This window comes from Bactrocera dorsalis, chromosome 3 (genome assembly GCF_023373825.1).
Source record: "Bactrocera dorsalis isolate Fly_Bdor chromosome 3, ASM2337382v1, whole genome shotgun sequence".
Classification (NCBI taxonomy): domain Eukaryota; kingdom Metazoa; phylum Arthropoda; class Insecta; order Diptera; family Tephritidae; genus Bactrocera; species Bactrocera dorsalis.
Genome location: NC_064305.1, coordinates 86,084,099 through 86,098,472, shown reverse-complemented (window position 1 = coordinate 86,098,472; position 14,374 = coordinate 86,084,099). Strand labels below are relative to the sequence as shown.

Sequence of the window (14,374 nt, the reverse complement as noted above, 5' to 3'; positions counted from 1 at the left end):
TAATCAAAACCACCACAATGCGCTCCGAGGGGCCAATTCGCATGAGCATGTCGGAGCGAAATCCAAGGGCTCCTGCTCTTCGTGGTACCAAAATTAAGTCTACTATGAAACTACAACCAGTTGACTAATACAGACATCACATACTCAGAACACTCATACAAAAACTAACCCTAATTCGCCATTTAAACAACTCACGCGCAAACGACTCCAACTGTTTGGCATTCCGACTAGTGGAGATCACATCGCTAACATTTAAGCGTTTATCTTTCCAGCTAATCCCCATATTACACAGATCCCTAATGCCCGATTACATCGTTCATTCTGCAGTTATATGCACCAATTCTTCTACCTTCGTCCCACAAAAAAACCCGACCTATCGATAGGTGCCTCTGATGCAAAAATGCATTCAGAGGCCAATGCTCAGTCAGGATCTGAAGTCTGGGTTACCCTTAACAAACCTAATATCCCGAATGTACTTATGAGTCACTCGGCCGTTAAGACTAGCGGAAAAGAACAGGACGATAAGTATCTATATGGATACCTCCAAATTAGATAATCGAGTAGAGAGCGGTGTCTTTTTAGCAAAATTATATACCAGAACTGCTTTCCGACGACGAGGCCGCTTTAGTGTCTTCCAAGCGGAGATCACAGCAATTGAATAATGCCTTCTTGTTTTGACTTCTTTATGCTCACAACAAGCAATACATATACAAGTATTTATTCATAAATACTTAGAAATCACTAAAATCTCTTAGGATTTCATTGGAAGTGAAAGAATGAATCTAATACCATATTTCTAAGAACCTCTAATATGTTCCTGAACATAGTGATCCTGGTAATATGAAGCAGACGAACTACCACAATTAGACTCCGATAAAGAAGGAATTTATATGCCGCTGGCTACTTGTGGATATTCAGTTGCTAAGTATGTTCTAAATATAGCTGAGCCTCGGTGGAATCAATCCTTAACTTGCTCAATCAGCAGGCAAACGTGACATGAAAGGAATATGGTCCCCACATGCTGTCTTATAAAACTCAAAAGGAATGACATCAGCACTCTAGTAGCTATGCCAACAGGTCACTGCCTAATTTTCATGTCAGCAAATTGGAAATACCATACAATGACTATTTTCGAAGTTGTCAAAAGGTAGAATAGACTTCAGGATAGCGTCTATGCGAATGTAAAGCTTTGTGAAGGATTTCTTGACGTCTCTTTAGTTGCACAAATACAACTTTTTGTATTGATGAACTTCATCACAGTCAGAGGTTAGTTCAGAGAGAACATAATGGAGCAAGGGGACTTTAGTCCCGGTGATTTCACAATGAGCTTGCTAAAGACCTAGGTGAGTCGTCAACCATTCGCTTTACTTATCTATCTACTAAACACGCTTGCCAAAAAAGCGAAAAAACGTGTATAATAAAAAAAATTTTGTTTTTTGGCCCACCCTAATATATATGTATGTACATCAATAAAAGTGTACGAGTAATTGCCGCCGCAATAAGTGAGTGGGGCTTCAGTCGGGGCTATTGGCCCGACGTATAAAGTGGTAAAATTAATTCTGTGCGAAATTGTTGTGCGTCGAAAATGCATTTGCTCTAAGCGCTTGTTCACAACTACACGCGTACATTTTTTGTATGTGTGTTAGCGTGCATGTTCATAATTGCGCGTGTTATTTAATTATATGCACGTATGTATGTGGCGTGTATTTCTGTGGGAAAATAATATATCAGAGTGTTGCATTTATAAAACATGAGCAAGCGGATAAAAGTTGGTCTAAACAAATACTGCCGGCATGCTGAGAGATTATCGGCAGCGTGTGCTGCTAGAAGCTACCAAATGTACATATACAACTATATATATATATATATTTATATGTGTATAGGAATGTGTCTGCTTGCTTAAGCGCCAGCAAAACCATTGTCGGCTTATAAATATAACAGAGCTTAATGAATAGAGCGAATTATTAACACATCTCTTGTTTATTTAAATTTATTTGCACGCGATATTTTCTTTTGCAATAGTTTCAAGCGTGGATAAGCTGTTATTTTAAGAGATTAACACTTTTTTCTATAATATTTTGCTTCTATTGTTTAACAAATTTTATTTATTCGTGCGGAAACTCTTATTTTTTTTGTTATAAAAATATATTTATTGCAATAATTGATGGATATATTCTAGTTATGTTTGCAGATTGTTTTACGGTACTTTTATTTAATATATTCACGACTTATTTACTTGAAGACAGCACTCTCAAAAAATATAAAACTGGTGAGAAGTGTTTGTGAAGTAAAAGTTGAACAAAATTTTAGCGAACAGCAAAGACCGCTTTTTTCGAGTTTATTGAAAGCTAGGAAAGATTTTTCGACAAAAAAAAAAACTTTAACTTCGGTTGCACTTTAGCTAGAATACGCTTCAGAAACAACAAGTTTCCATACAAGAACTCGATTTTGATTGGTCAGTATTAGTCAGATTATAGCTACATATATGTCATTTTTAGTGGAGATATCTTGTCGAATTAAATGTTTTCCATACAAGAACATGATGTTGATCATTTAGTTCATTACTAGCTATATGCTGTATTCATTCGATATCGGCAGTTCGATATAACGGATATAAATAGAGAGGGAAAGACGGACGGATGGGCTAAATCGACTCTTTGACACCTTGGTTTATACTCAGTTTGGTTTGCCATATCACAATGAACAGACTTATTCTGAACGACGCGTCGCGACGTTTGCAGATCGTTCGATTCATGTGACACATCACTCGGTTCGTTCAACATAATCACCCTACAAAGTCGATAATTTGAGCAGCTATGGATCGATTTGTTGAATGGAGTCATGTGTAGAAGTTCACGCAAATGAGAAAAGTTCTCTGAGCACCATTCACCTTGGAGTGACCAGAAATGATTCTTTTACATATCGCTCAAATAGTTCATGACTTCCGGCCTTACACCAAGTACCCTCTGGGTAGCCAAAGATCATCCGTTTGAAGACGAGCTGAGAAGGCGAAACATACCTCCCCAGGGCTGTGCGCTGAGTTTGAGACCCGCCACGTAAAAAACGACCCCAATGAAAAGGAAACAACAGCCTAGCGCTGTAGTAAACTCGACTATAACCGTGGAAGCGGTGTCTAGGCCAACAAAAAAGAAGATGGATCGATTTCACACAACTTTTTCAATAGTGGATAATTTACATCCACAGAGATGCCGTAAAGCGCGCACCGAAGACGCTATTGTTGCTGTGGAGAGGAGTATCGAAGAAGAACCGAATGAGTCCATTCGCCATTGGGTGTCACAATTGAGGTGAAAGATTTTATGGAAGGACGTTGATTTGCGGGCTTACTAAATCCAGCTTTTGCAAGAATTGAAGCCTAACGATCAGTAAGCGAGTCGCACGTTCTGTGAAAGATCACAAAACAAGATTGCCACCGATTCAATTTACACAAGAAAGTTTTGATCAGCGATAAAGCTCACTTACGGGTACGTTAAAAATCCTAATTGTCGCATTTGGAGTGATGATGATCTTTAAGGCATTATTGAGACGCTGTTATATCCTCAATAAACCACTTTTTGATGTGCTGTTTGTGCGGAGGGAATCATTGGTCTTAGTATATTTATTCAAAAATGAAGCCGCCGGTCATAATTATACAGGCATTGGGAAACAACTGGAATTGTACATAAAAATAAGCATCGTTGGAAAAATTAAAATCAAACACCTTCCCATATTGATCTTAACTGGAAATTTGTTTTGCTGTTTTTCATGCAAGAATTTTATGGGAAAAATTAGCAAGCTTGGACACAACTGAGAGGTTATAAATCTAACAAATTTTTATAAGACTTACTTAAAATTAAAGAAAATAAGAATAATCATGTTTCCTTAACTTTCATTAGAGGTCTCAGTGAAATCAAACAAATCCAAGGATCACTCAATCGTGAGCTTCTCAGTGATTGTTGTTATTGTAGCCGCATAAAAATTTACAATAACAGCTTCTGGAAGCACTGTTGGGATTAAAACAACATTGAAATCTGCAGCACGTATATCCTTTCACTTTACTGAAAAGCTACGCCTATACATACATACATACATACTCGTAAGAGTCCTAATGTATTAACCTTTTCAATGAAACCCACCAATCCAATCCGACCGTTTCAAAATAAACTCAATTCACTATCATTAATTTTTAAGTGCGATTATTGTTCACTTTTCTACGAAAGCGTGATACGCAAGGCATATTCGTAATGCTTACAGGTATTTACGCCAGTGTGTGTGTGTGTGACTGTGTGTGGGTGTAAGCATGCGTGCAATGTGCTCTGCTCTGTTAATAGTGTAAAATGGAATTTCCTACGTTGACTGAATAAATACGAAAACGCACAATCAATAATTCAAGTCACATAGCGGCGTAGGCGGTATACATACGTACATATCTATTTACATACGAACACATTTAAATATAATAACAAAACGTGCGAAAAGAGCTGCTAACTGCTTATAAGTAATTGCCTATAAATAGTTGAACTTCACTGGAAGAGAATTGATAAAACTGATTATATATATATGTATGTACTTATATCTATGAATATATTTATACATATATACTTATGGTATATGTATGTATTTAAGTGGAATTTCTGTTACATCGTGCCTTTGATTCTTTGAGCTTTGATAATTTATTTATGAAAGTAATAAATATTTACGCACACACACATACACAAGTACATAGGTTTAGAAATTGTTTTACAACTTGTTGCATCTGAGCAATGACAAGTGAATATTTTCTTCTTTACTGCTTTAAAGGTTATTAAACTTCAAAAGTATTTGTAGAAGTTAGCTTTAACTTGCCAATATGTACGTGTGTAGGTGAAACTATTGTTTTGAATATACATACAAAGTACTCATAAGTAATAAGAATAATATGTATTATACTCTATTATCTATGTATTTACTGTGTATTATTAGTAAAACATTTTTACGAAGAGATCTAAAATAATCGAATTTTCTCAATAAAAAGTGTTCCATATTAGCAGATGGAGACTTTCTATATTTAAGGAATAGAGGAAGAGAGAAGCTTCCTAGTGCAAAGTTCATATATGATCATCTTTGCGTTCTTTGAGATTTAAATAATCTTCTTTAAACCTACAAATTCCATATTGAAGTTAGTCTGACGGTTTGTTTTCCATTCCATTTCTATCTTCTCGAATAGTTTGGAGAAAATTTCGACATTGTGCAAACAAACCATCGTTTTCAATTGCTACCAGAGATTATCAATGGGGTCTGGATTGCATGAAGACCAGTTCATTAAGAAATTAATTTTGGTACGAAAGAAATTTTGGTACATTCCTCTTTTAATTGGCCGCGTAATATGTTTGTTTCGTATTCTTGCTGAATTTAGAGGCATGTTGTCATCGGAATATGGAGATATGTACTCTCAGTATAGAAATATACTGGTGCTGATTCATATGACTCTCATTTTTCGTTATAGGTCCAACACCCCTGCATGAAATAACACCCCATATCGTTATATTACCGCAGCCATGCTTCAGCTTGGTACTTATGAATTTGGGGGCAAACCCTTTACATCTCAGAGGCCGTACGTAAGTTTTTCTATCTGGTTACGTTTAATTTATTTTCATTTCATTCAAAAATAAGACTCTTTCCCACTCCTTTAGACTCCCATGTCGATAATTTTTTGCGAATTAAAGTCGTAGTATTTTAGGACTTCGCTCTGATAGCAGTGGCTTCATCTGAGAAATCTTCTCGGAGAATTCTTTTTCTCATAAACGTCTATAGATACAATATTTTTAACCGTTGGTGAACTATCATTTCTCCCAAAAATACGCACGAGTTTTTATTCGCTTTTATTCGCTTTTATTTGAGAGATATTTTTTGATTTTTTTTTTTTCGCACGATTCCCTCGTCATCTCTGACGGTGGTTAAAGAAGGTATTCTTGCGTCTGCGGTATTGGAATTTAAAATACTAAACAGTGTAGAGAACCATTATATAAGTGATCTTTAATGATTGCCCAATCTCAAAATAGGACTTTCTATCATATAATATTATATTATTACTGTAAAAACAATGGGGGTTTTGCGAACTTTAAAAGCAACATAGAACCTAACTTTGATACTTCATCTAGTTCCTTGAACTGCGAAACTCCTACATATCTAAGCAGCGTCTCTATCAAGCCTTATTTTCTGCACTTTCTATAAGTAACATCCTTACTAATGCCCATCCGGTCCATCCGCATACATGTGATGCCACTAGTTTGCGACCTGTTATTAAATCGACAACCGTCCTGCAGTAATATCAAGATCGTGTGAGTAAAAGCAAATTTTTCTTCTTGCACATGATATTGGCGACCCTGCACGCCCTGAAGACATGACATCTCTCCCTAATTCATATGTACTTATGTCAGCCCATTCGAAAATCAGACATACATAATATATAATACAAGCTTTTTCATAATAATCTCAATTTTTTAAACCACTCTGAAGCGGTAACCACAAAAAATAACCCTAATTTTGTCAAAACTTAAAATGTTGACTAGTCTTATCTGAATTCATTTATATTTGTAAATAATTTATTTTTCGATTTGGGATTTGAGACCAGAATCTTCCTCACGACTAGATGCCTTTTATTTATTAGAAAAAGAAATTCTTAAATATTTTACAAACAAACTCGAGCAAATTATTTTAATCTATTTATTATTTGGTAAATTTATAAGACAATCGTCATTAACACTGTGTTATTTAAACTGGTAGACTTGTCTACCCATTCCTTCTTGCATTTTATACCCCGGCATATTAAATTGTCCACGAAGTTTATAAGATCCAGCAGGAAAAGTCGGAGATCCTTTAAATTGCATATCTAAAATACACTAGTTTATAGGGCCACTGAATTTTTGACATATCAGTCTGGAGTTTTGTACATGTTCTTTTCTTTCTAAGTAGTTGCTTTTTCACTGAAAACGCCGATATCGTACCCCTAAGGATACAGTTTTCATACAAGCTGAATGCTCAAAATCAAGTACTTGAATGGAACGTTTTTTATTTGTCAATATATTTTAAAGAAATTTTGCACATATTATTATTTAAACCAACCGTATAATCTACGAATAAATTGTTCAGATCGGACCTGTATAGCATATAGCTGTCATATAAATAGATCGATCACAATGAAGCCTTTGTATGGAAAACTTTTTTGTTTGAAAATATATTTTCACGAAATTTTACATGGATTATTGCTTAAGACAACGTTAGAATCTCCGAATAAATTTGTCGGATCGGGCTATTTTAGCATATAGCTGCCATAGGAACTAAACGTCAAAAATCAAGTTCTTGTATGGAAAACTTTTTTAGTTGATAAGATATCTTTATGAAACTTGGTAAGGATTGTTATAAAAGCTAGTGCTACATGCTCCAAACGTATTGTTCAGATGCAGTTATTAAAGCATATAGTTGCCATACAAACAGCTAAAACAAAATCAAAATATTTTTTATACTTTTTGAAGCAGAAGAGGGTTATAGCTTCTGTACTGCCAATGTTAATGTTTTTTCTTGTTTCTCTAAACTAATATATTTCTTCTATTGACATACATATATACATATTCGAAACAAAAAAATTCAAGTTCCTTCCAGAAGTAGCTATGTACATAATTAGTGTCTTACATAGAGATAAGCAATAAAGCTGATCTTTTGAACTATTGGCGCTCACTTCATTTACAGCGAAATTTTTTTGCACAATTTCTGCTCATTTAAATAGACATATTTTCGCATTTCTCTATTTAAGCATGTATACGTAACGGTATATTGGCAGCTTATGTTGGTATTGTGCCACTTTTTTACGCTCAAGTGTTTACAACTTACTATCATTTGAATTTCGTGGCGTTTGCAGTTGAAAGATGTGTGTCAAAGTGCAGTTGTTACCAAGCGAATTGCAGCGCTTACAAATACACACAAAAGTAATTGGCAAGTTTCACCAAAAATTCATATTTTAATTATAATGATTTTTTATATTTTTTTAGTTGCATGAAAAGTGGCAAAATTTTTCAAATATATATATTTTTTTAATAGTGTTTAGTTTAAAAATATTTTTTTGCTTTAATAATATTTTTTTTGTAGTTTAATAAAATATTTTTTTTAACTTCCACTTGTGGTTTACAGTGAAATTCACAATATCTGGCATATATGCATATGTATGTAATTATTTTATATAAAATATAAACATCTAATTTGAATTATTATTATTATTATTATTATTATTTTTTATATAAATCTTACATACTTTATTCAAATATGTGTGTATATTAAGCTGCTCAGTAATACACATATCCAAGCATACTCGTATATGTTTGTATAACTCCACGCCGAATGGTCAGCACAAGCACTCGCAGATAATCTCATGAATTGCACAACTGTATTCGAAGCCAAACTTAACTGTTTGAGCTGTCATTTAATATTTCTTTTATTTTTTAATATTTTATTTTCTCACTTTTTGGCCACTTCTTGTTTGTTTATTTTGACTTTTTGTTGTTGTTATGCTACTAAGCACACATATCTATGAATTTGTATGTGTTTGTGTGCACTAATATATTTGGAGTTTTGAATTTTCTTCAATTCACACACGGCGCACAAATTTTACGAGTAGAAAATAATTCAAAAACCAAACACAAAAATCAACACCGACAGCCTGACACACTCGAGTCGGCCCACAAAGATCAAAAAGCCAACTTGAAACCGAAGTTACATTCGCCAGCACGCCAACACAAACACTCGCATAGCACACACATACGCGTGCATGTGTGTATGTGTGGTCACAGCGAACGTCTCGCAACGAAATAATTCGAAAATGCTCAGCTCAATAGCAACGACGACCGCAAAGTCAGCGATAATAGCGTTAGCGTCTGCTGCTGGCAGCGCTGTCTGCGTCGCAAACGCGTTTAGACGCACAATTCACACACAAATATTTGCCAAACAAGCGGTGCTACGACTTATACACACATACATATACACAGACACATAAACACACGGATAACTGCGAGTGTGTGTGTGTGTAGTGGTTTGCTTGCTTGCGCGCTGATGTCAAAAAACCGGTAAGACGAAAAGGCCAACTTGCCACTTTGCCACACTAACGTCGTTTGGCAGTTGTTGTTGTTATTGTTATATGTTGTTGCACATACGCTGATTGCAGTCGACTTTTAGCACTTAAGTGTGTATGTGTTTATTTTCTTGCACTAACCGCTTTCATTATTATTGCTGCTACATGTATGCTATTCACACACACTTACATATATATTATATGTACGTATATATTACACATACTCTTATGTATTTTGTTTTGCTTCACTATGTCGCACTTCCTCCCCTTTTTAGGGTTGCACCCTCACTATAAATACTCCCTTTTATGGAGTGTGTTGCTGTGTTTAGTTCACAGAGCACGCCGTTGCACTGTACTTTTCCGAAACACGTCCGAACACCACGAGCAGTCAACCAAAACTGAAACTCATTCACCGATTTGAGCGTTGGTGAGCATAGCGCAGCGCAGAACCGACGTTACGTTGGCGGCAGCGGCGTCGTCGTCCACTAAGACGAAAACTACCACCGTTATGTGTACATAGCATAGCTGTTAACGAATGGTAGCGTCTTATTAACAGTCGTTGCCGTGGCTGCAGTTGTTGAAATGTTGTTTAACAGCAATTTACTCAAATCGAAGAATGCTAACATTAAAGGAAACCAGGAAAAGAAATTATCTTTGGTTGCATCGCAGCTATAATTCAATTCACAGGTGCTTTACTTTTGGCATAAACCAAAAAAAAACATATTTTCATAAATCTATATATGCTATAGTGATCCAATCTGAATAATACATACGTACATACATACGTTCGCAGATTGTAATGTGAATATGCAGATTTACACAAAAAATAGTAAGACTTTGTTAATAATTTTAAAATTTTTAAGTTATTTCAAAGTCTATGTCGTCCCTCTACAAGTAATCCCCCTTGGCCCCAATACATTTATGTCAACTTTTTTCCAATCGTCGAAACAGTTGTTAAAGTCAATTTCCGGAAAAATCTTCAATGCGCGTAGCGATTCACGTTTAATGTTTTCAATTGACTCGAGACGCCTTTCCCAGAGAAATCGTTGGATTTTACTGAATCGCCAGAAGTCGCACGGAACTAAATCAGGCTAATATGGTGGTTGCAGCACGATATTCGTTGAAAATTTGGCGAAAATGGAGTGCATAACACCTCGATAATCAAAAAAACTGTCAACATAGCCTTAATTTTTTATTTGCTTTAAGGTGTTTTTTCGGCTTTGGCTCACCCTGGCCACGATATTCGTCCGACTGATAGTCTGTTTTCGGGTCGTAAGCTACGACATTCTTGTAGCCGGTAAGTATTGTTTCATAGACTTTAACGTGATGCTGTTCTTCCAAAAAATTGAGTGATTTTGGAATCAATCTTGTTTTCCACCAGTAAGATATCTGACTGTTAATCGTCTATTCTCAAATACCATTTTCTTTATTTTATTGCGGTGTTGATCATCTGTTGATGTCGATGGTCTTCCTAGACATGGTTCGTCGTCAACGCGTTCTCGACACCCTTTGAATAATTTGCATCAATGAAAAACACTTGCTCGCCACAAACAATTACCACCGAAAAACTTTTCTAACATTCTGAACATTTCGGCATCAGTTTGACATTTGATTTCGCACATAAAATTTAAGGAAACTTCTTTGTTGAATAATTTCACTTATCGTTAAAATCAGAAAGACAAGCGTATAAGCGTATTTAAATAAAAAGTCTTATTTCCTCAAATGAGAGTGTTCTCGATACAATGACTTGAGTTTTATCAATCAGGTTGTGAGACAGCTATACGCTATACTGGTCCGATATCAGTGGTTACAACAAATTAGCAGCTTTTTGGGAAGAAATAAGACGTATGCCAAATTCCAGATCAATATCTCAAAAAATAAGGGACTAGTTTTTATATATCTATATACATAGAATGTCATGTCTAAATAGATTCAGTTCTTTTCGATGATCATTTACGTATACTTGCGTATACTTTTCATTTATTAATACTTTAGAGGACGTGTCCTTCAGTGTTTTACAAACTTCGTAGCAAACTTAATATACCCTGTCAATATCATCATTTTGTTATACTTTAATATGAATCAATGAAGCAATGAAGCTTATTATAGACATATTTTATTTCTAAAGCAAATTCTTTGATATTGAACGATATTTTATGTTTTTTCCTCCAAACATTTTAACACCCTTATTTGGCCAGTAAAACCTGAAAAAAAACTTCCTAGGAAAAAAGACCTAGAAAGAAGCTTTCTCTTGAATGCGCAAAATTCTGAAAAATGACGAATCGAACAAACAAGTAGTATAAATGTAATAGAATGATATAATCAAGAGTAGTAGAATATCAATCTGTTTCAACAACCTGCCATTAGGCAAAGAGACACTCGAGCACTCCCTTATACTTCACAACTTCGTTATTATTTTTATCTTTTCAGCTTTAATTTTGTGGTAAAAGAGCTTTACTCATCACAGCCAGCACTGTCGAATCGTTCAAGACTAAAAGCTTTGAGAAAACTTTATTTTTAAAATTTTATTATAATGCTTTGATTATCTCTAATCAGGCTAGAGATAATTGCATGATCCTTTTAATAATTCTCAGTTCCTCCAAGAACCTTCCTTAGACTGCGTAATAACTAATGAATATTCACTCTCGGTTTTTTGATTGTCTGATATACATATGTATTATAAATCGTGAATTGAGAAAAATATATGAATGCGAAGGCTTGATATTCCGACTTTTTGACTTCTCTACAATTATTCACTCACTCACTACAAAGTATATCATCTCATGATTGCGAAAGTTTTCCACATATGTTTTGGAAATGTGCACCTCTGTTACTTAAGGACGAAATATAGAGTGGCAATTTGTGGCTAAACATTTGCTATATAAAATCGATGCCTTAAACGGCTTTCACAACAAAATTTGCTTTAATTACAAAACCGACTGTTTGCACACTCGTAAACGTATATTCGGATATATGACGCTCTGTCTCCCGCCAAACTTTCCTATACACCGACTTACACCGTTCATGATATAAACAAATATTCGTATTTTATGACGACCATTTTTGGCATCCACACTGAATTTAAATCCCGTTAACATCTGTTGCGCGCTTTCACCTGCGCCCGCGGCAGATATTAAAGTTCGCGTTGCAGCGTCCTATATTGGCTTTCCTTCACTTCAACGCAATTTCTTTTTTTGCGGCAATGCGCGCCAATGAATATTTATGAGCCGCCGTTCGGCAACGCTGGTGTGTGTGTGTGTGTGAGGAAATTCCATACGCGACACCACTATGGTTTCGTTGCAAATTGAATTTGTTAGGCAAATTTCTACTGTCACCATTCGGGCGGGCTTCATGTGTTTCCTGCCATTTCTCATGCGTGGGTGTATGAGCTTTTCGAGGCAGAGCGCCCGTTATATTACATATGAATGTGTGTGCGGGCGTGGGTGTCGCGCGTAAATTCTGCGGGAGTTTTAAATAATCAAATTGCCACCGCTTGAGGCATGCAGATAATAACTTAGGAATGAAATAGTGAGCTATAAATGGCCTCCAGAGAGCCAGAGTCAATTAAGAGGATTCGAGTGCAAGACAAAAAATGAGTGAAATATTTTTAGACCTCCAGCGGTTACCGGTTTAATTCCATTTCGCTTTTAATTTAGTTGCTAACTGAGCTATTGTTATGTGGCTTTTATTGTGTCTCGAAATCCCATTTAAATTTTGCTTATGTTTTGGTTAGTGGCCACGCTGGCCTATGTCATTTCGCTGCTGTGTATGTGTTGTTGTTGTGCGACTGCATGTGTCCCTATTATGTTAAATATTGAATATTCATGCAGTAAACCGCATGAACTATGCAACATCTTGCCTGCAATGACACACACACACACATGTGCTTACATAATATGGAACTATATGGATTGTTGGTGTGTGTTGGTTGTAAATGGAAGTTATTGATGTGTAAACCACGCTCGATTTCCTTATGTAACAGTTGCCAGCGTTTGCAATTTCCGGCTGCGGCATATTGTTGCAAGCTGCTCCCAAGTATTTACTGCAAGAATTTTTAATTGAAAATGCCTTCAATTTATGGAAGCGACTAAGGATTAAATAATTTTGTCATAAGAAAGTACATGCTGTGCTTCACAGGGATTTCTAGTGTTGACATTCTGCCCACATTTTGTTTGATGATTGGTTCTTGCCACCTAACCCATAAGCGAGGAATAGAAAATGAAAACAAAAGAGAGTAAGAGATCTTTACAAATTATATAAGTGAAACACTTAAAAAAATTTCTCAAGCAAGTGTACTTATTTATTTACATATAAGCATATTAGGGTAGCACAAAAATATGTTTTTTTTTCAATATGACGAAAACACAACCCTGACAAAGTTTGAGCCTTGATATCAATATTAACAAGTTACATGGGTTTCCTAGGATAAAAAACAGCCTTTTTCAAAAATATTTTCTCAAATAAAAAATTAAAAATTATATCAGAAAATATTAAATATTTTATTAGAATTTTAATTGTTATAAATATACATACATTATTAACAAAAAAATTCTAAAATTTTTGCAAAAAATATTTTAAGCTCGGCCATTTCGACACCATTTCCGGTGACCCCTCGGAAAAAGGTTGCGCCAGCGTTATGAAGATAACTCCATACAGGATCATTCAAAGTGGAAAAAATATGTGGCTTAGTTAAAACCTTAACTGAGAATTTGACCGAAGGAAAAAACTGAAAATTCAACTTTTTGCAAACATTTTTACAAAAAAATTAAAATTTTATTCAAAATAAAATGAAAGACTATAGCCTGTTTGAAAAAAAAGTTGCCTAAAAGTGACACACCCTAATGTATATTATATATTATTTTATTATATTCATATATAGTATATACATACGTATGTGTAATCAAGTATGTGCACAAAAGTTTTCCGCTTTTTCCGAAAATTCTTTTTCCAGTTCATCCTCATTAAAAACTGTCTAACATCCGCTTATTCAGCCACTTAGGCACGAATGCGAAAGTTTAGATAAGGTGGTATGAATTACGCATTTATATTTGTATATCTGCCCGTACATGTGTAAGCGCGTATCCACCAAGGAACTTGTGTAGCTCGCACAATTTCCAGCGTTACGCAGAAAAACTTTGAAAAGGCTTTACTTGCGTAAATTACATGCATGCACTTGTATGTATGCACATTAGGGTGGTACTTAAAAAATTTAAATAACATTTCTTTGCTCTAAGCCACTCAACCAGTAACAATATGGTTAAAGATATCTCGTGTGAA

The 14,374-nt window shown here is 35.2% G+C and overlaps 1 protein-coding gene across 3 annotated transcripts in view; it reads right to left on the bottom strand.

Moving 5' to 3' along the window:
* LOC105229711 (protocadherin-like wing polarity protein stan) overlaps nt 1-9,481 on the bottom strand; it is a 120,205-nt gene extending 110,724 nt beyond the window's left edge. For all 3 annotated transcript variants that reach the window (XM_049451602.1, XM_049451600.1, XM_049451601.1), the window contains exon 1: nt 8,285-9,481. The gene's annotated coding sequence lies outside the window, so the exon portion shown is untranslated. The remainder of the gene's footprint in view (nt 1-8,284) is intronic.
* Nucleotides 9,482-14,374: the final 4,893 nt, after the last annotated feature.